General features: G+C 37.2%; 1 long non-coding RNA gene across 1 annotated transcript; it reads left to right on the top strand.

The window, feature by feature from the left end:
- The first annotated feature begins 1,161 nt into the window (after positions 1 to 1,161).
- LOC131919848 (uncharacterized) lies at positions 1,162 to 21,711 on the top strand. The gene is made up of 2 exons (XR_009381433.1): positions 1,162 to 1,709; positions 21,576 to 21,711. It is a non-coding gene; the product is annotated as an uncharacterized LOC131919848 (long non-coding RNA).
- The last annotated feature ends 1,614 nt before the right edge of the window (positions 21,712 to 23,325 follow it).

The raw sequence follows: 23,325 nt of genomic DNA, 5'->3' as shown, positions 1-23,325 counted from the left end.
TCAGGAAGAACAGGAATGCACAAAAGATCCCCAAAGAGAAAATCATAGCCTTTTACTCAATGGAACTGAAGATGGGCGGATCTGCAGAAGGCAAACCGGCTTCATCTTAGCGAGAGAAGACTGCCATTGTGTAGCCCCTAGGAGAGAAGGGAAAAAAAGGGGGGGGGGGGAGAGGAAGAAAGGAAAAAAGAAAGAAAGAAAAAAACAAAACAAAACAAAACACCACCACACACACTCATACACCAATACCACCTCCTAGATTGGTCTGGCCACCAAAGACTGAGCCTTCGTTCTCCCGCGGTCAATTTTTTTTTTTTTTTTTTTAAATAAGCAATCACCAGAGCTCCGTGGGATCGGACTGAAACTGCAGTTCTTAATCACGAAGAGACGATGCCCCCTCCCCTTGTCAGTCTCGTAGTAGGTAGAAAGCGCCACAAATTTCCTTCCTCCTTCCTTACACTCTTCCTTTCAGTCTCCAGGCACCATGAGCATGAGGAAAATCTTTCGTCCGTCCGTATTCCTCGCCCAGCCTTGGCTGTGAGTTACAGGCATTAGAGGGAGGAGGAGGAGTTGAAGTTTGCATTGAAAAGACTGGCTTTCCATGACGTAGCCACGTGCTTTCAGACCAGTCACCAGTGAGGTGCCTCAACCAGCCTTGGGAGGGACTGTCACTGCAGTGTGTGCCACCCCTCCAGAGTGCTCTCCTCCAACAACCCCAGCTAGGCTCAGCACAACCCCAGAGACCCTCTCCCTCCTCATTCAGCTCAATTGCCTGCTACTGGCTCTTAGAGCCAGCCTCATATCCTGCTGTTAAAAAGCAAATTTAAAAAGTACAATTAACAATTATAATGAATAAACCTTAGAAAATACACGGGGGAGGAGTTTAATGGCATTGCACACAGCCAAAACCAACTCCACTCTCCATCCTCAAAAGCAGCATTAAGGCACCTTAGATATTAGGAAAATTCAAGTCCCTTTCTTTCTTGGGAAGTGACTCCCACTTACCATGTTCATGGAAAAATATAAACCAGGTGGATGGCCAATACACACTTCTAGAAACAGCCTATTAAAAGGACAAACACCAGCTGGGCAGTGGCGAAACACACCCTTAAGCCCAGCACTCAGGAGAAGATGCAGGAGGTGGAGTGAATTTCAGGACAGCCAAGACTACACAGAGAAGCCCTGTCAAAAAGCAAAAACAAAAACAAACAAAAAAGAACAAAAAAGAACAAACACCAAAATCTAGATGGAAAAGCATATGTTTTTTTGTGGGGAGGATCATATGTACAGAATGACATTTATGCCTTTTCTAGACAAATAGTCCATTCCTTTGAAATACTTTCCTGGACAGAAAGTATCCTAATTTCATGCTCTAACCAAGGGCTTGTTTCTGCCTTCTAATTGAACCAGCATTAAACTCACGCTTTTCCATATTCTATGCCTATCACACAGACTACAACATAACATTCAGCAAAGTAGGCACAATCTAGTCCAGCCTTCTATTTATCCAGAAAGTCTAAGGATTTGGGGCAGAGCTGTTGATTTTTTTCCAGGTTTAGAGTGAGGAATACAATGTACAAAGCAGTAGAGATTGTTACAAAGAATAATATAACTGCAGCATTCCTACAACTCATAAAAGTTGGTGCCAATTCCTATGTGTGAGCTGAGGATTGAGGAACAGAGAAACTGATCACTGTCACTCTCTTTAGGTAAGTATGTTAATGTTAGTGTCAGTTTGATTCCATTTCAACAGAAAAAAATATTAAAAAGCCAACTCTAATCTTTGTTTAGAAATTACAAGTCAATTGTTCAAAAAACATTAAAACTATTACCTTTATCATCAAACTTTCTTTAAAATAGTAGGTGTGTAAGTAGATAAATTTTTATGGAATCGGGGACTGATTGAAGAGATTGGTTTTTTTTATCATCTGTCCAGAAAAAAATAATAAACATCTTCCCTACTCCTGTCTGTTCTAGTAAAGAAGCATTTCCAAATGCTAAAATTTGTTACAAATATTCTTTTGGGAAACATCAATGAATTTTACAAAATATAGAAGAATTAAAATGTGTAAATGCGATTAAAGGCAAAGAATTAGGGGTCAAATGGCAATGGATTTATGTGTCAAAATAATCATGTTATTAAATTGCTAATTTTAAATGAATTGCTAATATTAAACATGGCCTAAAATGTTTGGGAGATAGAGAAAAGGGGAACACATGCATCTACTGCCAATGACTTACTATGAAGAAGCCTGTGGAAAATGAAGAATGGAATTACTTTTTGAAGGAGGAAGAATGAGATAACCACTGTCAAACAAGTAGATTAAGTTTTGCATTAATTGGAGACATCTGTAATATTCTTTACTATTTTCCAAGTGGTTCCAGAATTTCCCATAGAGTTCCACTGGGCAAAAGCCAGAGAAACAATTGAGTAAAAAGCACTGTTTATGAAGGTCCTGCAAACTTACCAGGCTGTAAGGTTCTGCAAAAGCTTATTGAGTAACCTGTTCAAAAATAGAGTAACAATTGGGTAATTATTAAAAATGCTAATATATTAACTCTATGTAAATGGTATTTCTCAAACCAAGATTTCTTGAAATTACACATTGCTGTCTTCTCTGAATCATGAAAGAGAAATATTTCCATAAAGTCATTTAACACTAAAATAAAGAATGATTGTCAGTGGTGTCCTTTCTTACCTATTGGTGAAAACCTATTTCTTTGTCCCACTTTCTAAGACTCTGTTATACTAGGCACTATTTTGCTTAAAAAGAGAAATATTTCTGAAGATCTAAAAATTGATATATTTCTCCACCATATTTACTAATACAATATTTATTCATTTGAAATAAGCTATTACATTGTTGAATAACCATCAGCAAAAGCTCATTTTTATCTAGGATGGAAAAGCTTAACACAGTTCTGATGGGTTCTGGCCATAGTAATCAGTCATGCAACCAGTATCAACTGAGCATCCACTCTGAAAGTGACTATAGAGAGCACAATGTTGGATACTAAGTTATGAAATGGAACCAGATTTCCAGTGACAGAAGAGAGACCGAAGGAAGTCTAGGATCTCAGATCTGGGAAGATCCACAATTTGTATCATGTTGACTTGAGTTTCAGATTCTTATTTAAGTTTCATTTTAGAAGAAAGTCAAATGCTTGATCAGTCACACTAAATTCAAGTCAATATTACTCAGTAAAAATGAAAACTAATATGAAAAGATATACAGGTCTTGAATGCTTATGAATAAAGATGAGATACTAAAACTGTAAAATTGACAGTAAAATCTGCAATAAATTGCTTTTAAAATCATATTACTATATTTCATGAGGCTATATTAAAATTATGTGGTATTCATTATTAAATTCACTTTGAAGTTAAACTTACCCTCAGTATGTCATAGAAAGCAAATATAAAAGTATAATGATCAGGACTTCAGGACATAATATATTCTATTTAAAGATGGGACAGAACTTTCATGAAATCAATCAACAAAACCCTGCAAGCAGATCTTGGCATGCTTTTTCTGTTTGTTCCCAACAGTTGCTCTTCTATTTTGCCTTTTAGTAATAATTTTGCCACCACAGTTTTGAAAGTACACAGAAGTAGTCTGAGAAAGAACGTAATTCCTAACCCCCATTATAGTTTTAAACATGATCACATGATCACATCTGACCTATGATATGTGAGAAGTGATGTGGACAATTTCCTCCTCACAATCTTCATAAGAAACTGTGTAGCTCCCACTTCTTTGTCCCATCCTTGCTGAGAGTTAGAAGGCATGGTGGGAGCAGATGGGACAGCAAGCATAGAATCACATACTGAAAACAATGGAATACAGCAAGGTAGACAACCTAGAACCTTGGACAGAGTCATTCACCCATCCTGGACAACTTGTCTGCCTCTGAACTGTTAAAAAGGAACTTATAACTTGATTGAGCCTGTATTAATCTCTTTGCATTGCTATAACAAAATATCATGAGGTGATAAGTTAAAAACAACAGTGTTGTAGAATATTAGTTAAAGATGTGTTATGTTTGTTTATGCTGTGGAACAATTGTTAAATGATGCAAAGACTTGTTGCATTCTTTTATGTTGCATTTGTTTAGCTCTGTGAAGCTGTGTTACTTTGCCTGTTTAGAACACCTGATTGGTCTAATAAAGAGATGAATGGTCAATAGAGAGGCAGGAGAGAGGAATAGGCAGGGCTGGCAGGCAGAGAGAATAAATAGGAAGGAAGAGGGAATAGAGGAGCAAGAAAAGAAGGAGAGAGGACATTAGGGGCCAGCCACCCAGCCACACAACCAGCCATGGAGTAAGAAGTAAAAAAAGGTATATAGAATACCTACTTTCTGTATATCCACACCTATATGCCTTTCTGTCCCTGCCATCTAACATCCTCTCTCCACCCAGCTACATCACTTCCTCTTTCTGCCCAGCTCTGTCACTTCCTGTTTGTCTGTACAGACCTCCAGACCTTTATGATTAACTAGTTTTGGCATTTAAAGGTGTATGCTACCATGCCTGGCTCTGTTCCTAGTGTGACCTGAACTCACAGAGATCTGGATGGATCTCTGCCTCCCAAATGCTAGATTTAAACACATATGCTACCATTGCCTAACTTCTATGTTTAATATGGTGGCTGGTTTTTTCCTCTGATCTTCAGATAAACTTTATTGAGGTGTACAAAGAAAATATCACCACACCCCACTTCCTTCTCTGTTCTGCTCCCAAGCCCTTTAACTGTGACTTATGGCAGGTTGGGACTTTGAAGCATAATGGCAAAACCTTGTTTCCTGGAAGAAGAACTCATAGGAAAGAGATTGGAGGAGACTAGTTACATAAAAAGATCAACATGTGTACAGAGATCTTGGGGTCTGCTCATCATGAAAACTTCTTTTTAAAACATGAAAACTTTTGTTGTTTGGGTGCTTGTTCCTTTATTATTATCAGTCCCAACAATTATTATTACATTTAATGAATAACTCTAAATCTCACATCCCAATTGTAGCCAAAAACAACTGGTTCCTCCCCTTATGTTCTCATGTTGATCTTTCTCAGAACAAAACTTACTTTCCTCTCCTAAAGGGACTACTCTGGGAAGGTCTCTTCAGCTACATACTTTGTCCCTCCCAGACTGTCCAAGAAATGACTCTCAAATAATTTGTTCTGACTCCCTTTTCTTTTCTCCTTCTGTAACACATCTGTTAAGAAGTTTCATGCTTGTTCTGCTTCATACTGAAAGTAGTGGGTCCAGCTCACAGCCCATTGCCAGACTGGAGAATAGTCCCTCTCTAAACACTCTGTGGGCCTGTAGTAGACATCAGTCCCTGAACACATCTTTTTCATAGTCTCCTGTGGTTGACCTTTAGTCACCAGTATTTCCACCTCTTAGCCTGAGGTATTTTTTGTCCAAACCACAGGCATTCCTTCTGCCTAGACACTCACAGGAAAGCCTCAGAATTAATTCTGCCTTGGAGAATTTCCCCACCATTAAATACTCCAGCTCTATTGACTCTTGGTAGGGATAATGATAAACCTGCATCTTACATCCTTTCTAGAATTTCCTTGAGAGACCAAGACACAGTTGTTGCATGAATCTTAAAAGTTTTTATTAATAAAATCAAACCTGAGCCAGGTATTGGGGTGAACTGGAAGATGAGAGAGACAAAACAAGCCACAGCTAACCTCACCTGGCCAACTTCTCAGCTGATCTTGTTTTCTCAGACTGGAAGGCTCTGTGTCCTCATATCTGAATGGCTCTCAGCTGAACTGTGCTGCTCAAAACCTAAAAGCTTAACCATCCAAATGCTTCTAGTTTCTGGTCCTCATGCCTTATATATCTTTCTACTTTCTACCATCACTCCCTGGGATTAAAGGCTCACTTTCTGGGTTTAAAGACGTGAGTCACCATGCTTGGCTGTATTCTTGAACAGATGGATTTCTGCCTCTGGAATGCTAGGATTAAAGGCATGTGCTACCACTGCCTATCCTCTATGTTTAATATTGTGGCTGTTCTGTCTCTGACCCCAGATAAGGTTTTTAGGGTGCACAATATTTTGGGGAACACAATACCACCACACACAGTGTCTCACTGGAGTAACTGACTTATCACCATGTTACTTTACGTCTCCTCTTCTGTCTTTTTCATAAGTACACTGTTTTCCTTAAACTCTTAATTTTCTAGTTACAACCAAGCCAAGACAGGGCTGAATGTGACATTATAATCTAGGTTCATGTTATCTGTTCCCTAGATTCAAACTCTGTAAGTTCCAGATTGAGGGAAGTCAATTATTTTATACAGGCCATGTTTCTATTCCTTAAATAATTTTATCAGTAGAATAATCAATAATTTCATTTCCATCTTTCTCACTCATAATGGCCACTTTCCTTAATTGTATCTAAACTCAGAATGTGGAAGGTGAGAGGCAGAACTAATTATCACTTCTTTTGACTTATAAGTACTGGAAAATAACATAAGAAAATTTTTCTCTTTGGTCCTATTATGTTCAGAGACTGAGTTAATACAACCATGAAGAACATGTCAAGAGATACAAAGGAAAACAGGAATCTCATGAATCTTCAGAAATATGAGCTTCCTTTGTCAATGTGGCACAAGGCTTCATTTCTTACCAAAATGTATGTTATCCTGTCCCACATATCTGTGACTGACAACAAACCCTGAATTCTCTACCTGTCGCAACAAGAATCCCAAGGACCCACTTCATTTCCACTGAGGTAGATTGTAGATAACTGTTCACTAATGGGACTGGCCCTAAGCAACCTTCAGACTTATAAGACATGGTTTATCATATCAATGCCTGTAAACTTTTGTAATCCATGCCTCAAATTAATAAATACATTAAACCTTCTTCTTTAATTCTATGTAAGTTTCAACATAATATATCTTGACAATGAACAAAGCAAAACAATGGTATCTTTTATATATTTCAAGCTATACCACTATCTCCCTATTAACCCACAATTTTGCTTTATCTTATTCAAATTAGAATGTCCCCTGCTGAAAAACATTATTCTCCAGATTTGAAGTAGACTAAGGAATGACATTTTCCATACATTGAATCAATTCCTTAATTTCTGTGGTTATTTAATGAAACAACTTTAGATCCAGCACTTCAAATTTATAGGAGAATTGAAGTTTCACAATTTATTTTGTTTTGGTTTTTCTGTTTGTTGCTTGTTTTTTAAAAAAAAAATTTCTCTGTGTAACATCTCTAACTGTCCTAGAATTCTCTGTATAGACCAGACTGGCCTTGAACTCACAAAGATTCACCTGCGTCTGCCTTCTGAGTTCTGGGATTAAAGGAGTGCACCACCACCACCTGGCTCACAATTTCTTGTATGTTTTTCTTTGTTTGTAGTTGTGTGTGCACATGATTGTGGGAAGAGGTAGATATCATGTTTCTTCTTTGATTGTCTCTACTTTATTCTTTGAGGCAGGGTCTCTCATAACTTGCTAATTTTGTTTGACTGGCTGTCCAAGGAGCCCTGAAGATCTTCCAAGTCTCTATCTCCCCAGTAGTGCAGGTATTATAGGCATGCCCAGCTTTTCATGTGGGTGCTTGGGAACATGGGATCCTAACTCAGATCTTCGTTCTTGTATTGCAAGCTCTTTATCAGCTGAGCCATCAACACAGATACCTAAATATTTTGCTATTTGTGGAGAGATACATATGTTCCAAAATTAAGAATAACATATTTAACCTGGATATTAGGGGTTTTTGATGGTTTAATTGGGGCATAAGAACATTACTGTATAGGTACTTACATAGAAGTGGACTGCTCCCCTATATGATGACCTTCCTGTGGCCAGCTAAACACCACCAAGCTCAGAAGTAGATTTCCCAAGATGTCTTATCTGTATGGTAACAGGTTAGCTCTCTCTAGCGAGAAACCCTAAGAATTTGACTGGACCTGCCTCGACTAAATCTACCAGGCTGAGCTGAATCCCCAGGGGAGTCCTTGCCCTGGAGGAGATGGGAATGAGGGGTGAGCTGGGAAGAGGGCGGTAGGAGGGAGGACAGGGGAATCCGTGGCTGATATGTAAAATTAAATTATAAAAGAAAAAAAAGAAATAAAAAATTTTTAAAAAAGGATGTTCATACAGGCATTTCCAAGATTTTCGATGCAACTGATAAAAGCCCATTAGTAAATTTAATCTGACATTAATCTGTTAAACTAGTACTTTTTACATAAGACTTAAATATGCTCAGGTAGAGGAAGCTGGAAAGCCATCTTGCTAATTGCATATGGAATGGTATTATATAAAACTTTTACTTAACATGATTTTGTGACAGAACTTACACTATCTTGATCAAATTAAATGTGAATTTTAAGAGCAGCAGGAATCAATAGATTTTAGGAGAAATAAAGATTGGATTAACTTTTATGGAAAATATAGTTGTATTTCAGCAAAAAAATCATTCTGTAACCCCAGAATAATAAAAATGCAAAGGCAGCAGCTAACCCAGAAGGGTCTTAGGTGTTAAGAACAACTGAAGGTACAGTTGGCCCTCACTTGCCAAATTGATACTCTGGTAAGAAAATATCAGCCTACACTAGGAAGAGAATCTTTTTCTAATTGGTCTACTTTGAGAACCGTTGTTTATCTCTTACAGAGATTTTTTTTTCCTGACTGGTTATGTCAACATTTATGAATTTTCTTATGGGCCAACTTAGAATAGTCACTTTTTTATATTTTAAAAAGTTTTTCTTTCATTTCACATAACAATCCCAGTTCTCCCTCCCTCCCCTTTTCCCATACCCCCACCTCTTCACATCCCATCCTCCATCCACTCCTCAGAGAGGGTAAGGCTTCCCTTGGGGAGTCAACAAAGTCTGGTATACCAAGTTGAAGCAGGACTAAGCCCCTCCCCACTGTGTCAAGGATGAGCAAGGTATCTCACCCTAGGGAATGTGTTCCAAAAAGCCATCTAATGCACCCAGGATAAGTCCTGGTCCCACTGCTAGGGGCTTCCTCAAACAGATCTAGCCACATAACTCACCCACATTCGGAGGGCCTAGCTCAGTCCCATGCATGTTCCCTAGCTAACAGGCCAGAGTCCATGGGCTCCCACCAGCTTGGGTCAACTGTCTCTGTGCTTTCCCTCATCATGATCTTGACCTCACTTGCTCCTGTGATCCCTCCTCCATCTCTTCAACTGAAGTCTAGGAGTTCAGCCCAGTGCTTGGTTGTGGATCACTGCATCTGCTTCCATCAGTTACTGGACGTAGGTTCTATGATCAATTAGGGTAGTCACTAAACTGATTATAGGGGAAGATAAGTTCAGGCACCCTCTCCATTATTGCTATGGGTTTTAGCTGGTGTCATCCTTATGGGTTACTAGGTGTTTCCCTAGCACCAGTTTTCTCCTTAACCCCCTAATGGTTCCCTCTCCCAAGATATCTCTTTAATTGCTCACCTTTTCTGTCCCTCCTTCCACTCAGCCATCACAGTTCCTCCTATTGCCATCCACCATCCCTTCCCTTCTAACCCCCATCCCGGTTTATCTAAGAGATCTTAACTATTTTCCCTTCCTGGGGTCATTCATGTGTGTCCCTCTCAGGGCCCTCCTTTTTGCCTAGCTTCTCTGTGGTTGTGGATTTTAGCCTGGTTATCCTTTGCTTTGCATCTAAATATTCATTTAAGAGTGAGTACATACTGTGTTTGTCTTTCTAGGTCTGGGTTACCACACTCAGGATGATTCTCTCTAGTTCCATCTATTTGCCTACAAATTTCATGTCTTTGTTTTTTACTAGTGAGTAATACTCCATTGTGTATCACATTTTCTTTATCCATTCTTCAGTTGAGGGACATCTAGGTTGTTTCCAGGTTCTGGCAATTATAAATAATGCTGCAATGAGCATGGTTGAGGATGTGACCTTGTGGTATGATTGAGCATCTTTTGGGTATATGCCCAATAGTGGTATTGATGGGTCTTGAGATAGGTTGATTCCCAATTTTCTGATAAACTGCCATACTAATTTCCAAAGTGGCTGTACAAGTTTGCACTCCCACTAGCAATGGAGGAGTGTTCCCCTTACTCCACATCCTCTCCAACATAACATATCATCAGTGGTTTTGATCTTAGTCATTCTTACAAGTGTAAGATGGTATCTCAAAGTCGTTTTGAGGAAATTTGCATTTCCCTGATGACTGAGGATGTTGAGCAATTCCTTAAATGTTTTTCAGTCATTTGAGATTCTTCTCTTCAGAATTCTCTGTTTAGCTCTGTTCCCCATTTTTTAATTGGATAATTTGGTATTTTGATGTCTAGTTTCTTGAGTTCTTTATATATTTTGGAGATCAGCTCTCTCTCAGATGTGGGGTTGGTGAAGGTCTTTTCCCATTCTGAATGCTGCCATTTTGTCTTGTTGACCATGTCCTTTGCTTTACAGAAGCTTCTCAGTTTCTGGAAGTCCCATTTATTAATTGTTGCTATCAGTGTCTGTGCTACTTTAGGAAGTGGTTTCCTGTGCCAATTCATTCAAGGCTACTTCCCACTTTCTCTTCTATCAGGTTCAGTGTAGCTGGATTTATGTTGAGGTCTTTGATCCATTTGGACTTGAGTTTTATGATGGGGATAGATATAGATCTATTTACATTCTTCTACATGTTGATACCCAGTTACGCCAGCACCATTTGTTGAAGATGCTTTCTTCTTACTATTGCATAATTTTAGCTTCTTTGTCAAAAATCAGGTGTTCATAGGTATTTGAATCAATGTCAGAGTCTTCAATTCAATTCCATTGATCCACATGTCTGTTTATCTGCCAACACCAAGCTGTTTTTATTACTATAGCTCCATAGTAGAGCTTGAGGTCAGAGATGGTGATACCTCCAGAGGTTGTTTTATTGTACAGGATTATTTTGGCTATCCTGTTTTTTTTGTTTGTTTGTTTTTCCATATGAAGTTGAGTATTGTTCTTTCGAGGTCTGTGAAAAATTGTGTTGGGATTTTGATTGTGATTGCATTGAATCTGTAGATTGCTTTTGGTAAGATTGCCATTTTTACTATGTTGATCCTACCTATCCAAGAGCATGGAAGATCTTTCCATTTTCTGATATCTTCTTCAATTTCTTTCTTTAAAGACTTTAAGTACTTGTCATATAGGTCTTCACTTGTTTGATTAGAGTTATCACCAAGATACTTTTGTTGTTTGTGGCTACTGTAAAAGGTAATGTTTCTCTGATTTCTTTCCCAGCCCATTTATCATGTGTATATAGGAGGACTACTGATTTTTTTGAGTTAATCTTGTATCCTGCCACATTACTGAAGGTGTTTATCAACTGTAGGAGTTCTCTGATAGAATTTTTAGGGTCACTTATGTATACTATCATATCATCTGCAAATATTGAAAGTTTGACTTCTTTCTTTCCAATTTTTATTCCCTTGATCTCCTTTCGTTGTCTTATTGCTCTATCTAGATCCTCAAGTATTATATTGAATAGTTGTGGAAAGTGTGTACAGCCTTGTCTTGTTCCTGATTTTAGTGGAACCTCTTTGAGTTTCTCTCCACTTAGTTTGATGTTGGCTGTCGGTTTGCTGTATATTGCCTTTATTATGTTTAGGTATTTTTCTTGTATCCCTGATCTCTCCAATTATCATGAAGAGATGTTGGATTTTGTTGAAGGCTTTTTTCAGCATCTAATGAGATAATCATGTTTTTTTTTTCTTTCAGTTTGTTTCTATGATGGATTACATTGACAGGTTTTTGTATGTTGAACCTTTCCTGAATCTCTGGGATGAAGCCTACTTGATAATGGTGGATGATTTTTCTGATGTGTTCTTGGATTCAGTTTGCCAGTATTTTGTTGAGTATTTTTGCATCACTGTTCATGTGGGAGATTGGTCTGTAATTCTCTTTTTTAGTTGCATCTTTGTGTGGTTTGAGTATCAGGGTAACTGTAGCCTCATAAAAGAGTTTGGCAATGTCCCTTCTGTTTCTATTGTGTGGAACAACTTGAAGAGTATTGATCTTAGCTCTCCTTTGAAATTCTGGTAGAATTCTATGCTGAAACCATCTAATCCTGGACTTTTTTTTGTTGGAGGGGATTTTTGATAACTGCTTCTATTTCCTTAGGGGTTATAGATCTATTTAAATTGTTTATCTGGTCTTGATTTGATTTTGGTGTGTGATACCTATCCAGAAAATTGTTCATTTATTTTATATTTCCCAATTTTGTGGAGTACAAATTTTCAAAGTATGATCTAATGATTATCTGGATTTCCTGAGTGTCTGTGATTATGTCCCCTTTTTCATTTCTAATTTTGTTAATTTGGATATTCTCTCTCTGCCTTTTGGTTAGTTTGGAAAAGTGTTTGTCCATCTTGTCAATTTTCTCAAAACACCAACTCTTTGTTTCATTGATTTTTTTGTGTTGTTCTCTTTGTTTCTATTGTATTGATTTCAGCCCTCAATTTGATTATTTCCTGTCATCTACTCCTCCTGGGTGAGTTTGCTTCTTTTTGTTCTAGAGCTTTCAGATGTGCTGTTAAGTTGCTGGTGTGAGACTTCTCCACATTCTTTATGTAGGCACTTAGTGCTATGAACTTTCCTCTTAGCACTGTTTTTATTGTGTCCCAAAAGTTTGGGTATGTTGTGCATTAATTTTTGTTGAATTCTAGGAAGTCTTTAATTTCTTTATTTCTTCCTTGACCCAGTGGTGACTCAGTTGAGCATTGTTCAATTTCCATGAGTTTGTAGGCTTTCTGCCATTAGTGTTGTTGTTGAATTCTAACTTTAAGCCACAGTGATCCAATAAAATACAGGGAATTATTCCAATTTTTTTTATCTGTTGAGGTTTTGTTTGTTACTGAATATGTTGTCAGTTTTAGAGAAGGTTCCATGGTGCTAAGAAGAAGGTATATTCTTTTGTGTTTGGATGAAATATTCTATAGATGTCTGTTAAGTTCATTTGAGTCATAATATCTGTTAGTTCCTTTATTTCTCTTTTAAGTTTCTGTCTGGCATACCTATCCAGTGGTGAGAGTGGGGTGTTGAAGTCTCCCACTATTAGTGTGTGGGGTTTAATGCATGATTTGAGCTTTAGTAATGTTTCTTTTACAAATGTGCATGCTCTTGTATTTGAGACATAGATGTTCAGAAATGAGACTTCATCTTGATGGATTTTTCCTCTGATGAATATGAAATGTCCTTCTCCATCTCTTTTGATTGATTTTAGTTTGAAATCTATTTTGTTAAATATTAGGATAGCTACACCAGCATGTTTCTTAGGAACATTTGATTGGAAAATCTTCCCAACCCTTTACTCTGAGGTGATATCTGTCTTTGAGTTGAGGTGTGTTTCTTGTATGTAGCAGAAGGATGAGTCCTGTTTTCATACCCATTCTGTTAACCTGTGTCTTTTTATACATGAATTGAGTCCATTGATATTGAGAGATATTAATGACCAGTGATTGTTAATTCCTGTTACTTTTTGTTTTGTTGGTGGTTGTGGTAGTGTTTGTGTGTTTCCATTCTTTGGGGTTTGTTGGGGTGAGGTTTTCTATTGCCTGTGTTTTTTGTTGGTGCAACTAACTTCCTTGGGTTGGAGTTTTTCTTCTAGTACTTTCTGTAAGGCTGGATTTGTGGATAGGTATTGTTTAAATCTGGTTTTGTCATGGAATATCTTGTTTTCTTTGTCCATGATGATTGAAAGCTTTGCTAGGTATAGTACTCTGGGCTGACATCCACGGTCTCTTAATGTCTGTCCAGGACTTTCTGGCTTTCAGAATCTCCATTGATAAGTTGGGTGTAATTCTGGTAGGTCTGCCTTTATATGTTACTTGGTCTTTTTCCTTTGCAGCTCTTAATAGTCTTTCTTTATTCTGTATGTTTAGTGTTTTGATTATTATGTAGCAAGGGGACTTTTTTTTGGTCCAGTCTATTTTGTGTTCTATAAGCTTCTCATACTTTCATAGGCTCTGATGTGGGTTGCTTAGCAACCAAGCATACATCCCCCACCCTACCAGAAAGCAGCTGCAGTCAGGATGAGCAAGGGGGGGGTGCTGGGGGGGAGGTTAGAGGCACCTAAGAATAAAAGACAGTTTTACTTTACTAGTGAGTTATACTGACATATATAGACCCCTAACATTTTACCTAACCACTTCTAGGTTATAGTTTGAGCACATAAATTAGAATTCCCTAATTGATCTTAGCCTTTAGTTGACCCTACCAGAGAACTCCCCTTTATCACTGCCCCTTTGGGTTGTTAATTGAAGCTGACAATTATTGCTCTTTGTGGGATCTTATCACCTCTCTCTGTGACCCTGAAAACTTCAAGCCTCAAATTGTTTGCCAAGGAATTACTGCTTGTGTATATATACCACTTCCCCCACAGCACTTGGGGGATTGATTTAGAAAAACAAAGATGAGAATGAAGATGGAAAGAACTAGATAGATATGAGAGAACAGCAGAAGTGACTGAGAGAAGCTAAGAATGAGAACTGAAAAGAAGTTGTATAGATAGGATTGAATTTAGGAGAATAAAGTGAATGGATGAAAGAACTCAGTGTGTTTAGATTCATTTAATATCCCTCAGATCAGTACCGTAGCCACTTGTAGTTTCTGTTCTGGGCCCTTGTAGAAATCTCCTCAGGGTAGGCACTTGTGGAGAATTCATTACTAGTCAAATTGTCATCAAAGGAAGAATGGGTACATTATATTATATACACACATTGGTACAGTATATAAAATTAACAGGGAAAATCTATAATTAAGTTCACTTAGGCATTTCAATGATTTTGGCAGACATGATAACATTCAAAAGAATATAAAATACTTACAAATTTAAATGCTTATGTTTTCATTTAAATAAATGTTAAAAACAATCCAAACTAACCTGTGTTAAAAATCAAAGTACTTTGGAAAAGTGATGGAGGAGAGTATTTTGGGGTGGTGTTCATGCTCTACTTCTTGCTTTGTGTGCTAGTTACATAGGTGCATACACAATTAAAAATCTACCATATAATCATTGTATGAACACTTTCATTCTTTTTGTTATATCTTCATAAAAACAGAACAAAAAATCAAACTTTTAAAATCTTTTCAAAACATGTATGTAGAAATAGGCATATAAGTTAGTTAGTAGAGTTTCTACCTAGCATGCATGAAGCCCTGGGTTTGATTTTTAGTACCTTATTAACCAGGTATTTTGTTAATCAGGACTCAGAATATAGAAGCAATGGGACAAGAAGTTAAAGGTCATCTTGATTAACACAGAAACTTGGAATCCAGCTTGGCTTACCTAAGACCCTGTCTCAAAATAAATAAATAAATCCACTCAACAAAACCAGTTTATGTCTTGGTGTTCACAATATCCTAGTTATCTCTAATTGTCAGTTGGGCACAGCCTAGAGAAATTGAGTCTAGAGTCTCATTTGAGAGATTCCCCAGATTAGATTGGCCCATAAGTGTGTCTGTGGGGATTGTCTTAATAGTTAATTAATGTAGAAAGGCTCAGGTTGTCTTGGATAGTACCATAGCTAGGTAGGTGGTCCTGAGATATATAAGGAAGATAGCTAAGCATGAACTTAGAAGTAAGTTAACAAGCAGCATTCCTCCATGGATTCTTCTTCAATTTCCTGCTTGAGTTCCTACTTTGATGATGTTTGATTGAAGTTCCTACTTCAATGATGAACTGTGACCTGGAAGTATAAGTCAAAAGGAACACTTTTGTTCCTGAAGATGCTTTTGGTCATGGTATTTATCATGGCATCAGAAAGCAAATTATAGCACACAACAATGCTAAGTGTCCTATATTGAAATATTAATTCTGATGTTGTTGGAATGAATTGAACCATAAGATGAAAAAAAAATGAACCAATCTCAGGAAGTATTGCCCCTAGACCACAGATAGCCTGGAGGTCAACTTTGAGACCTTAGTTTTAAGAATTAGAAAGAGCAAGCCAAGCCTAGGGAAAAGCCAGATCTATGACTAGGTTACATTTTCTAGGAACTTTTGATGAGGACTCATATATAGAAGTTGTACTATGGTGATATTTTATTTGTACTGAAATGTGATTTTATTTGTATGTTAATAAATAAAGTTGCCTGGGGGTCAGAGCTAATAGCAAGCCATAGCAGAGCTAGGCATTCGTGGCGCATGCCTTTAATCCTAGCACTTGGTAGGCAGAGCTAGGTAGATCTCTGTGTGGTCAAGGATACAGCCAGCATTGGAGACACATGCCTTTAATTTCAATATCAACCACAGAAGATCCGGAGGTCTGTACAAACAGGCAGTGATGCGGCGGTCATGTGGTTGGGTTTACAACCAATGAGAAGGCAGAACAGAAAGTCTATATAAAGACAAACACTCAGGAAGTAACTCTCTCTTGGCTGAAAAGGCTAACTGCAGCAGACCGGTAAGGCCCTTAGCTCTGATTTCTTGGCTTTCTTCTTTGCATTGGTTCTGTGTTTCTTATTTAATAAGATGGTTGGTTACATCTACATTTGGCACCCAATGTGACAAGAATCCATTAAAAACTGCTTGACTTGGCTTGGTGGCAGGTCCAGTTTCCCACCTGGGTGGCCAGCTCCCTAGCCCAGGCCTAGGTTGGCTTGGCCTCAGGCCAGACTGACCATAGCCCCAAGCGGTTAGCAGCAGCTGGAGCTACTTGCTTAAAGCCAGTGCTACAAACAACTCAGGCCTGCTCTGCCGAACAGGGCCCCTGCTTGTAAAGCCAAAGCACGTGGTCAGAGCTTAAGGTAGCCAGAGCCAAGGCTTGACTCAGCTCAAGAGGGAACATGTGGCTGGATTTAAGCTTTAGCCAGAACTTGTGGCTACGCTTTCTTGCGTTTTCTCTCTCTCTCTCTCTCTCTCTCTCTCTCTCTCTCTCTCTCTCTCTTCACACTTTGGATACTAGGTGGCTGTTTTGAAATTCCCTCAGATTTCTACTGTTCTACGCAGACTTGGTAAGTCACTTAACATATCAGATATTTTAAAGGAAACTATTTAAAAGAGAATTTTTTTCCACATTAAAAAAAAATGGGTTTTATGTGTACATTGGAAGAAAATTGGGCTTTGTTTGAAATTTTAGGCAGTCTGACAATGGAACAACTATGTGAGAAGATTAATGTTGATCAAATTATGCAGTTTATTACTATGCTTATCCTCATTTTACTATTTAAAAAGATAGTCAATTTAAGTGCCAGGATAACAGTTTTAGAAAAACTTGTTAAACCTGTAAAAATGAATTATAGAGAAATTCAAATTCAGACAAAAGAAACTAACAGTGAAGTTGTTTCAAGATTGGATCATAAGGTTACAGAAAGAAAGCCTGTTTTCACACAGTCACCCTTAATTTATCTGGCAACCATACAGCAGTTGCCTAATCAAATGACTACACAAAATATTTGGGCTCCAACTGAAATGTTAGATTTATGAAGGTTTAAGGAGGCAATAGTATCTTATGGTATGCATTCCCCATATATAAAGCAAATGTTAAACTCTTGGTCAATATATAATAGGATTATACCACAGGACTGGCAGGAGCTGGCACAGCCTGTTCTGGAACCCAGTCAAAGGCTCCAGTGGCAAATGTGGTTCAGGAATTAAGCTAAAAACATAGAAAAACAATGGAGAGATAAAGGAATACAAGTCTTCCAGGATCAGCTTACTGGAGAAGGCCAATATGCTTCAGTACAAACACAATGTTTATATGATGTCTAAACCCTAATTCTATGTCAAACGGCAGCCTTAAATGCATGGGACAGAGTTGAGGAACCAGGAAAAAAAACTGAGTCATTTACAAAGGGTATACAAGGCCCAAAAGAATCTTTCACAGATTTTTTACAAAGACTGGCTTCAGCAGTAAAGAGAATGGCCCCAGATTCAGAAGCTAGTCAGATAGTAACTGAATCTTTGGCCTTTGAGAATGCAAATGCAGCATGCAAAAGAATAATCAGGCCATTAAAGGCAAGATCTGCACCTTAGGAAGATTGTATTAGAGACACGGTTAATGTTGAGGCTCATGACCATAATGATATGTGGGTAGGAGAAGCAATTTCAAAAGGTTTGAGGAATGTTAGATGTTTTGGATGTGGAAAGCAAGGACATTTGAAAAGGGACTGTAAACAGGTCATTCCTAGAAACAATGTTTCTTCAAGGAACAATGGCAACTGAATGCCCCTTCCTTCTGGAGCATGCAGAAGGTATGGTAAGGAATAACACTGGACCAATGAATGTAGATCAACAAGGGACAGACAAGGTAATCCTTTGCCTCAGTCTTCGGGAAACTCCCAGAGGGGCCTCATGCAGGCCCCCATAACAAATCCAATTCAAACCTTTTCTGCAGTTGTAGAGGAAACCCCTACTCAGAGCAATTAAATAACCAAATGCCTATTGGAATAAATCATGCTGGTCGGAATGATGAAACAGAGAGAATAGAAAATTCAGGAGAAAACATAAAGAAAATTTTTTGGCAAACTTCTATTAATGAACAAAGACCAAAATTAATGATAAAAATAAATGGTGTTTTGTTGTCTGGTCTGGTAGACACAGGTGCGGATGTTACCATAATTGCACCAGAATTTTGGCATCCAACTTGGCCTCTTTAGGAGGTAAACGTTCAACTGTTAGGAATTTGGGACATTATCTCAAGTGAAACAGAGTACAAGATGGCTCAAAAATATAGGTCCAGAAGGACAGAGAAGAAAATTAAAACCATATGTGGCTAACCTAGCTACGAACCTATGGGGTCCAGACTTGTTGCAACAAAGGAATACTAAGATTAACATCCCTCCAATCTCAGAAACAAATCCTAAACTAGCACATGTTTCTGAGAGAAATATTAGAAGATATTATTCTAATGAGTAGTCACCAGCCATCCATATTATACAATAACAGGGCACAACAAATGATCATCTTCCAAAGACACCAACAGCTCTACCTTTAAAATGGTTAACAGACAAGCCTGTATGGGTTCAGCAATGGCCTTTAACAACAGAGAAACTCCAGGCTTTAGAAGAGCTGGTAGAAGAACAGTTAAATGCTCAGCATATTGAAGAATCAACCAGCCCTTGGAATTCTCCTGTATTTGTTATTTAAAAGAAATTTGGTAAATGGAGAATGGTAACAGACCTTAGAGCAATTAACAAAGTAATTCAGCCAATGGGCTCTCTACAATCTGGAATTCCTTTGCCTGCTCTGTTACCAAAAGGATGGCCTCTCATAGTTATTGATTTAAAAGACTGTTTCTTTTCAATACCCTTACAAGAAAAAGACAGAGAAAGATTTGCTTTCACAGTGTCTACTTATAATAATTCTCAACCAGTTAAAAGATTTCAATGGAGGGTCCTCCCACAGGGAATGTTGAATACCCCAACTCTGTGCCAATATTTTGTACAACAGCCATTGGAAGTGATACGTAAAAATTTTCCTAAATCTATAATTTATCATTATATGGATGATATTTTACTAGCTGACTCAAGTGCAGATACTTTAGAAAGAATGTTTGAAGAAGTAAAAGAAAATTTGCCTTGCTGGGGATTACAAATTGCTCCTGAAAAGATACAAAGAGGAGATTCTATTAATTATTTAGGATATAAAATAGAGCTACAAAAAATTAGACCCCAAAAGGTGCAAATTAGGAGACAAAGACTATAGACTCTTAATCACTTTCAAAGATTATTTGGAGACATTTCTCACCTACAAACTATTGTTGGGGTAAAAAATGACGAACTGAATAATTTGTTCAAAACCTTGGAAGGTGACAAGGACTTAAATAGTCCAAGAGAATTATCACCTGAAGCTGAGAAAGAATTGGCCTTGGTAGAAAAGAAAGTACATGAAGGGCACGTGGATCGTATTGATGCAAAGGTGGATTGCAGTTTGGTTATTTTTACCTTCTAGGCATTCTCCTACAGGAATATTAATGCAGAGGGAAGATATTATATTGGAATGGATATTTTTACCAAATAAGCCAAATAAAAAATTAAAAACTTATGTGGAAAAAATCTCTGACTTGATTTGGAAAGGAAAATTGAGACTTCGTCAATTAGTAGGACTAGACCCAGCAGAAATTGTTGTACCTTTAACTAAGGTGGACATTGAAAAATTATAGACAGAAAGTGAACATTGGTAAAAAGCTTGCAGTAATTATTTGGGAGAAATTAACAGCAAATATCCCAAAAGCGATAGAATTGATCTTATAAAGACAGCTGATTGGATCTTGCCTCGAATTGTATGGGAAAAACCCATATCTGGAGTTCGTACATTTTATACAGATGCCAACAAACAAGGAAAGGCAGGTTACAAATCAGAAAATTTAAGTAAAGTGGTTCAAAGTCCTTATAATTCACTTCAAAAATCAGAATTGTATGCTATTCTGTTGGTATTAATGGATTTTTCAGAACCTCTCAACATAGTAACTGACTCTCAGTATGCTTAAAGAGTAGTATTACATGTTGAGACTGCAGAATTTATCCCGATGCTACAGAATTAACTTCACTATTTATTCAATTACAAGATACAATCAGGAAAAGGAGTCATCCTTTATATATAACTCACATCCGATCCCATACTGGTCTGCCACTCCCTCTAGCACAAGGCAATGATGAGATTGATAAATTATTGATAGGAAATGTGCTGGAGGCCTCAGAATTTCATAAAAACATCATGTCAATAGTAAAGGTTTAAAAAAGAATTTTTCCAAAACCTGGCAACAAGCCAAAGAAATAGTAAAGAAATGTCCTACTTGTTCCTTCTACAATCAAACACCATTACCAATAGGATGTAATGCAAAGGGTACTCAGAGGAATGAAATCTGGCAGATGGATGTGTTTCACTTTGCAGAATTTGGAAAATTGAAATATGTACACCATACCATTGATACTTATTCAGGATTTCAATGGGCAACTGCTTTGAGTTCTGAAAAAGCTGATTCTGTAATCACTCATTTGCTAGAACTTATGGCTATCATTGGTATACCTGCACAAATTAAAACTGGCAATGCTCCAGCATATGTCTCTGTTAAAATGAAACAGTTTTTTTGCTTATTACAATATAAAGCATGTTACAGGCATACCACATAATCCTACAGGTCAAGCAGTTATAGAAAGATCAAACAGAACTCTAAAGGATATGCTAAATAAACAGAGAGAGGTAACAAAAACCCCCAGAAATAGACTGCATAATGCTCTATTAACTGAATTTTCTCAATGTCAATGAGAAAGGAAGAACAGCTGCAGAGAGACATTGGATAATAGAAAAAAACTACAGAATTAAATCAGCCTATATACTTTAAGAATGTGCTGACCTCAGAATGGAAACCAGGATATGTGTTACATTGGGGATGTGGTTTTGCTTTTGTTTCTACAGGAGGAGATAAGCTGTGGGTACCATCAAAATTGATAAAGGTTCAATTTTGAACAAGAGAGACCTCTTAATTAGAGGAGATGATAGTTCATCAACCAGCATGAACATCCAATTTAAACTAACTTATATCAGTAACACATGCCTTTTCATTTAATCAGATAATAACTTGCCAAAAAGGAACATCCCCAAAATTAGTCTTGAGGAAAGGTTTTTGTTTTTGTCTTTTAGGAGAATGAAGTTTAAGGAATCTGAAGAACACTGGACAAATGGGAAAACTGAAGAAAAGGGACAAATCATCTATCCCAGGAAACAGAGTGAAATGGCATATGGGTATATCATCTAAAAAATTTTATGTCTTCCTAAATGTTTGTTTCTGATATTCTCTAAAGATCTAACACTATTGGTCTTCTAATAATCCCAGTTCAATTAAAATTTAAAGCTGACTTTGGAGTTGGAAAATGGCTCTCTCCTTCTTTAAACTCAAGCATGTTGTTAAAAGGAAAATGCAAACTCCCTGTATCATGACAGAAGAAAAGAGCCATCTTCTGCTATGGGACAGGAGAAAAGCCAAATTAATTAAGGGACTATTCTGTTACTAACCTCAACTCTGATTCTATTCTGATTCTTTAAACCTTTCTTAAAGTATAAATTTTATATCAAAATTTACAAGATTTATATATATATACATTTTAAACTTTGTTAAGATATGAATGGTCATATAGAGTACTAACTAATTCTAGAAAAAAGGCTTCAGTTAGCTGCATGTATATGTCTTTGTGTTCAAGTCTCATATCAGTTTTCTGCAGGAAATCCTGGCCAGGCCTAACATCAACTGAAGTCTCCAGGAAGAAGATGGGGCCCCACAACAACAACAATTCCAAGTGGACAATAATAATATCACTAAGCTGACAAACATCATCTACAGATCAGCTTTGAACTACAAAGTGCTCAGAGAAATTTTGAGAGGGCTAGCTGAGATGATCCATTCTCAAAGACTACTTGAATAAGGACTTGAGATAAACTCTGAACTTTGGCATTATACACAGACAGATAATGAAGGATATAGTTACCTTTCCTAGAATTTGACAATTAACCTAAAATTTTTCTTTCAGGAGAAAGATAACTTTGCCCACACCCATCAGGAAGCAATTTTAAGAATACGACACCCACATTCCCAAAGAGGTAGTGTGGGGCGGGTGGTTTTTTGGTCTTTTTAATGGGTTTTGGGTCTGGGATAATTTTCATTGATTAGGGGAGGTGGTTACAAGTTGTTGTCAAGGGTTAGGAAAAAGGCTAAGCAAAGGAAATTAGATTTAAGGTTCTTATTTTAAAAAAAAAAGAAAGAAAAGAAAAAGACAATTACTAGTTTTAAATACTTTACATTGGATTGGATTGTTTTATATTGTATACAAATTATATATATATTGAAATTGATATTGTTAGAAAATGCTATATGTATATTTTTAATTGTACTTATACCATTCATTTAACAATGTAATGCAATTTTCTGATCCTTGAATGTTATTATTACCAACTATTAGGATATAAAGAAATGATAGTTAGTAGTTAGACATTACAATAGAACTTGTAGTCATATTAGATATGTTTTAAAAATTGAGCAGATATATTTTAGATAGACAGGTCATCTTCAAACCCTTCAGAGATCTATAGAATATGGCATTTAAAACGTTTTAATAACTTAGAAAATTTTTCTTTTTTGTTTTAACTATGAGACATGTCGGCTCCTGGCAGTACCAATCTACTTCAGAGAAAATATGGGCATTGAAACTGCATATGGAATTCACTTTCATTGTGGCAAAAGTTAGTCACTAGACAACAAAATATCCTCGAATCAACTGTTGACAAACAGGACAGACAGGACACGAAACAAAGGACTACTGATTCTTGTCAAAACAAGTATAGTTATGGCTTTATCAAAAGGCATCTTCTGAGGCCAGGACAATATGATACCATCCCT

Source organism: Peromyscus eremicus, chromosome 9, assembly GCF_949786415.1.
Source record: "Peromyscus eremicus chromosome 9, PerEre_H2_v1, whole genome shotgun sequence".
Lineage (NCBI taxonomy): Eukaryota > Metazoa > Chordata > Mammalia > Rodentia > Cricetidae > Peromyscus > Peromyscus eremicus.
The sequence above is the reverse complement of the archived record's forward strand: the minus strand, read 5'-3'. Positions and strand labels throughout refer to the sequence as shown.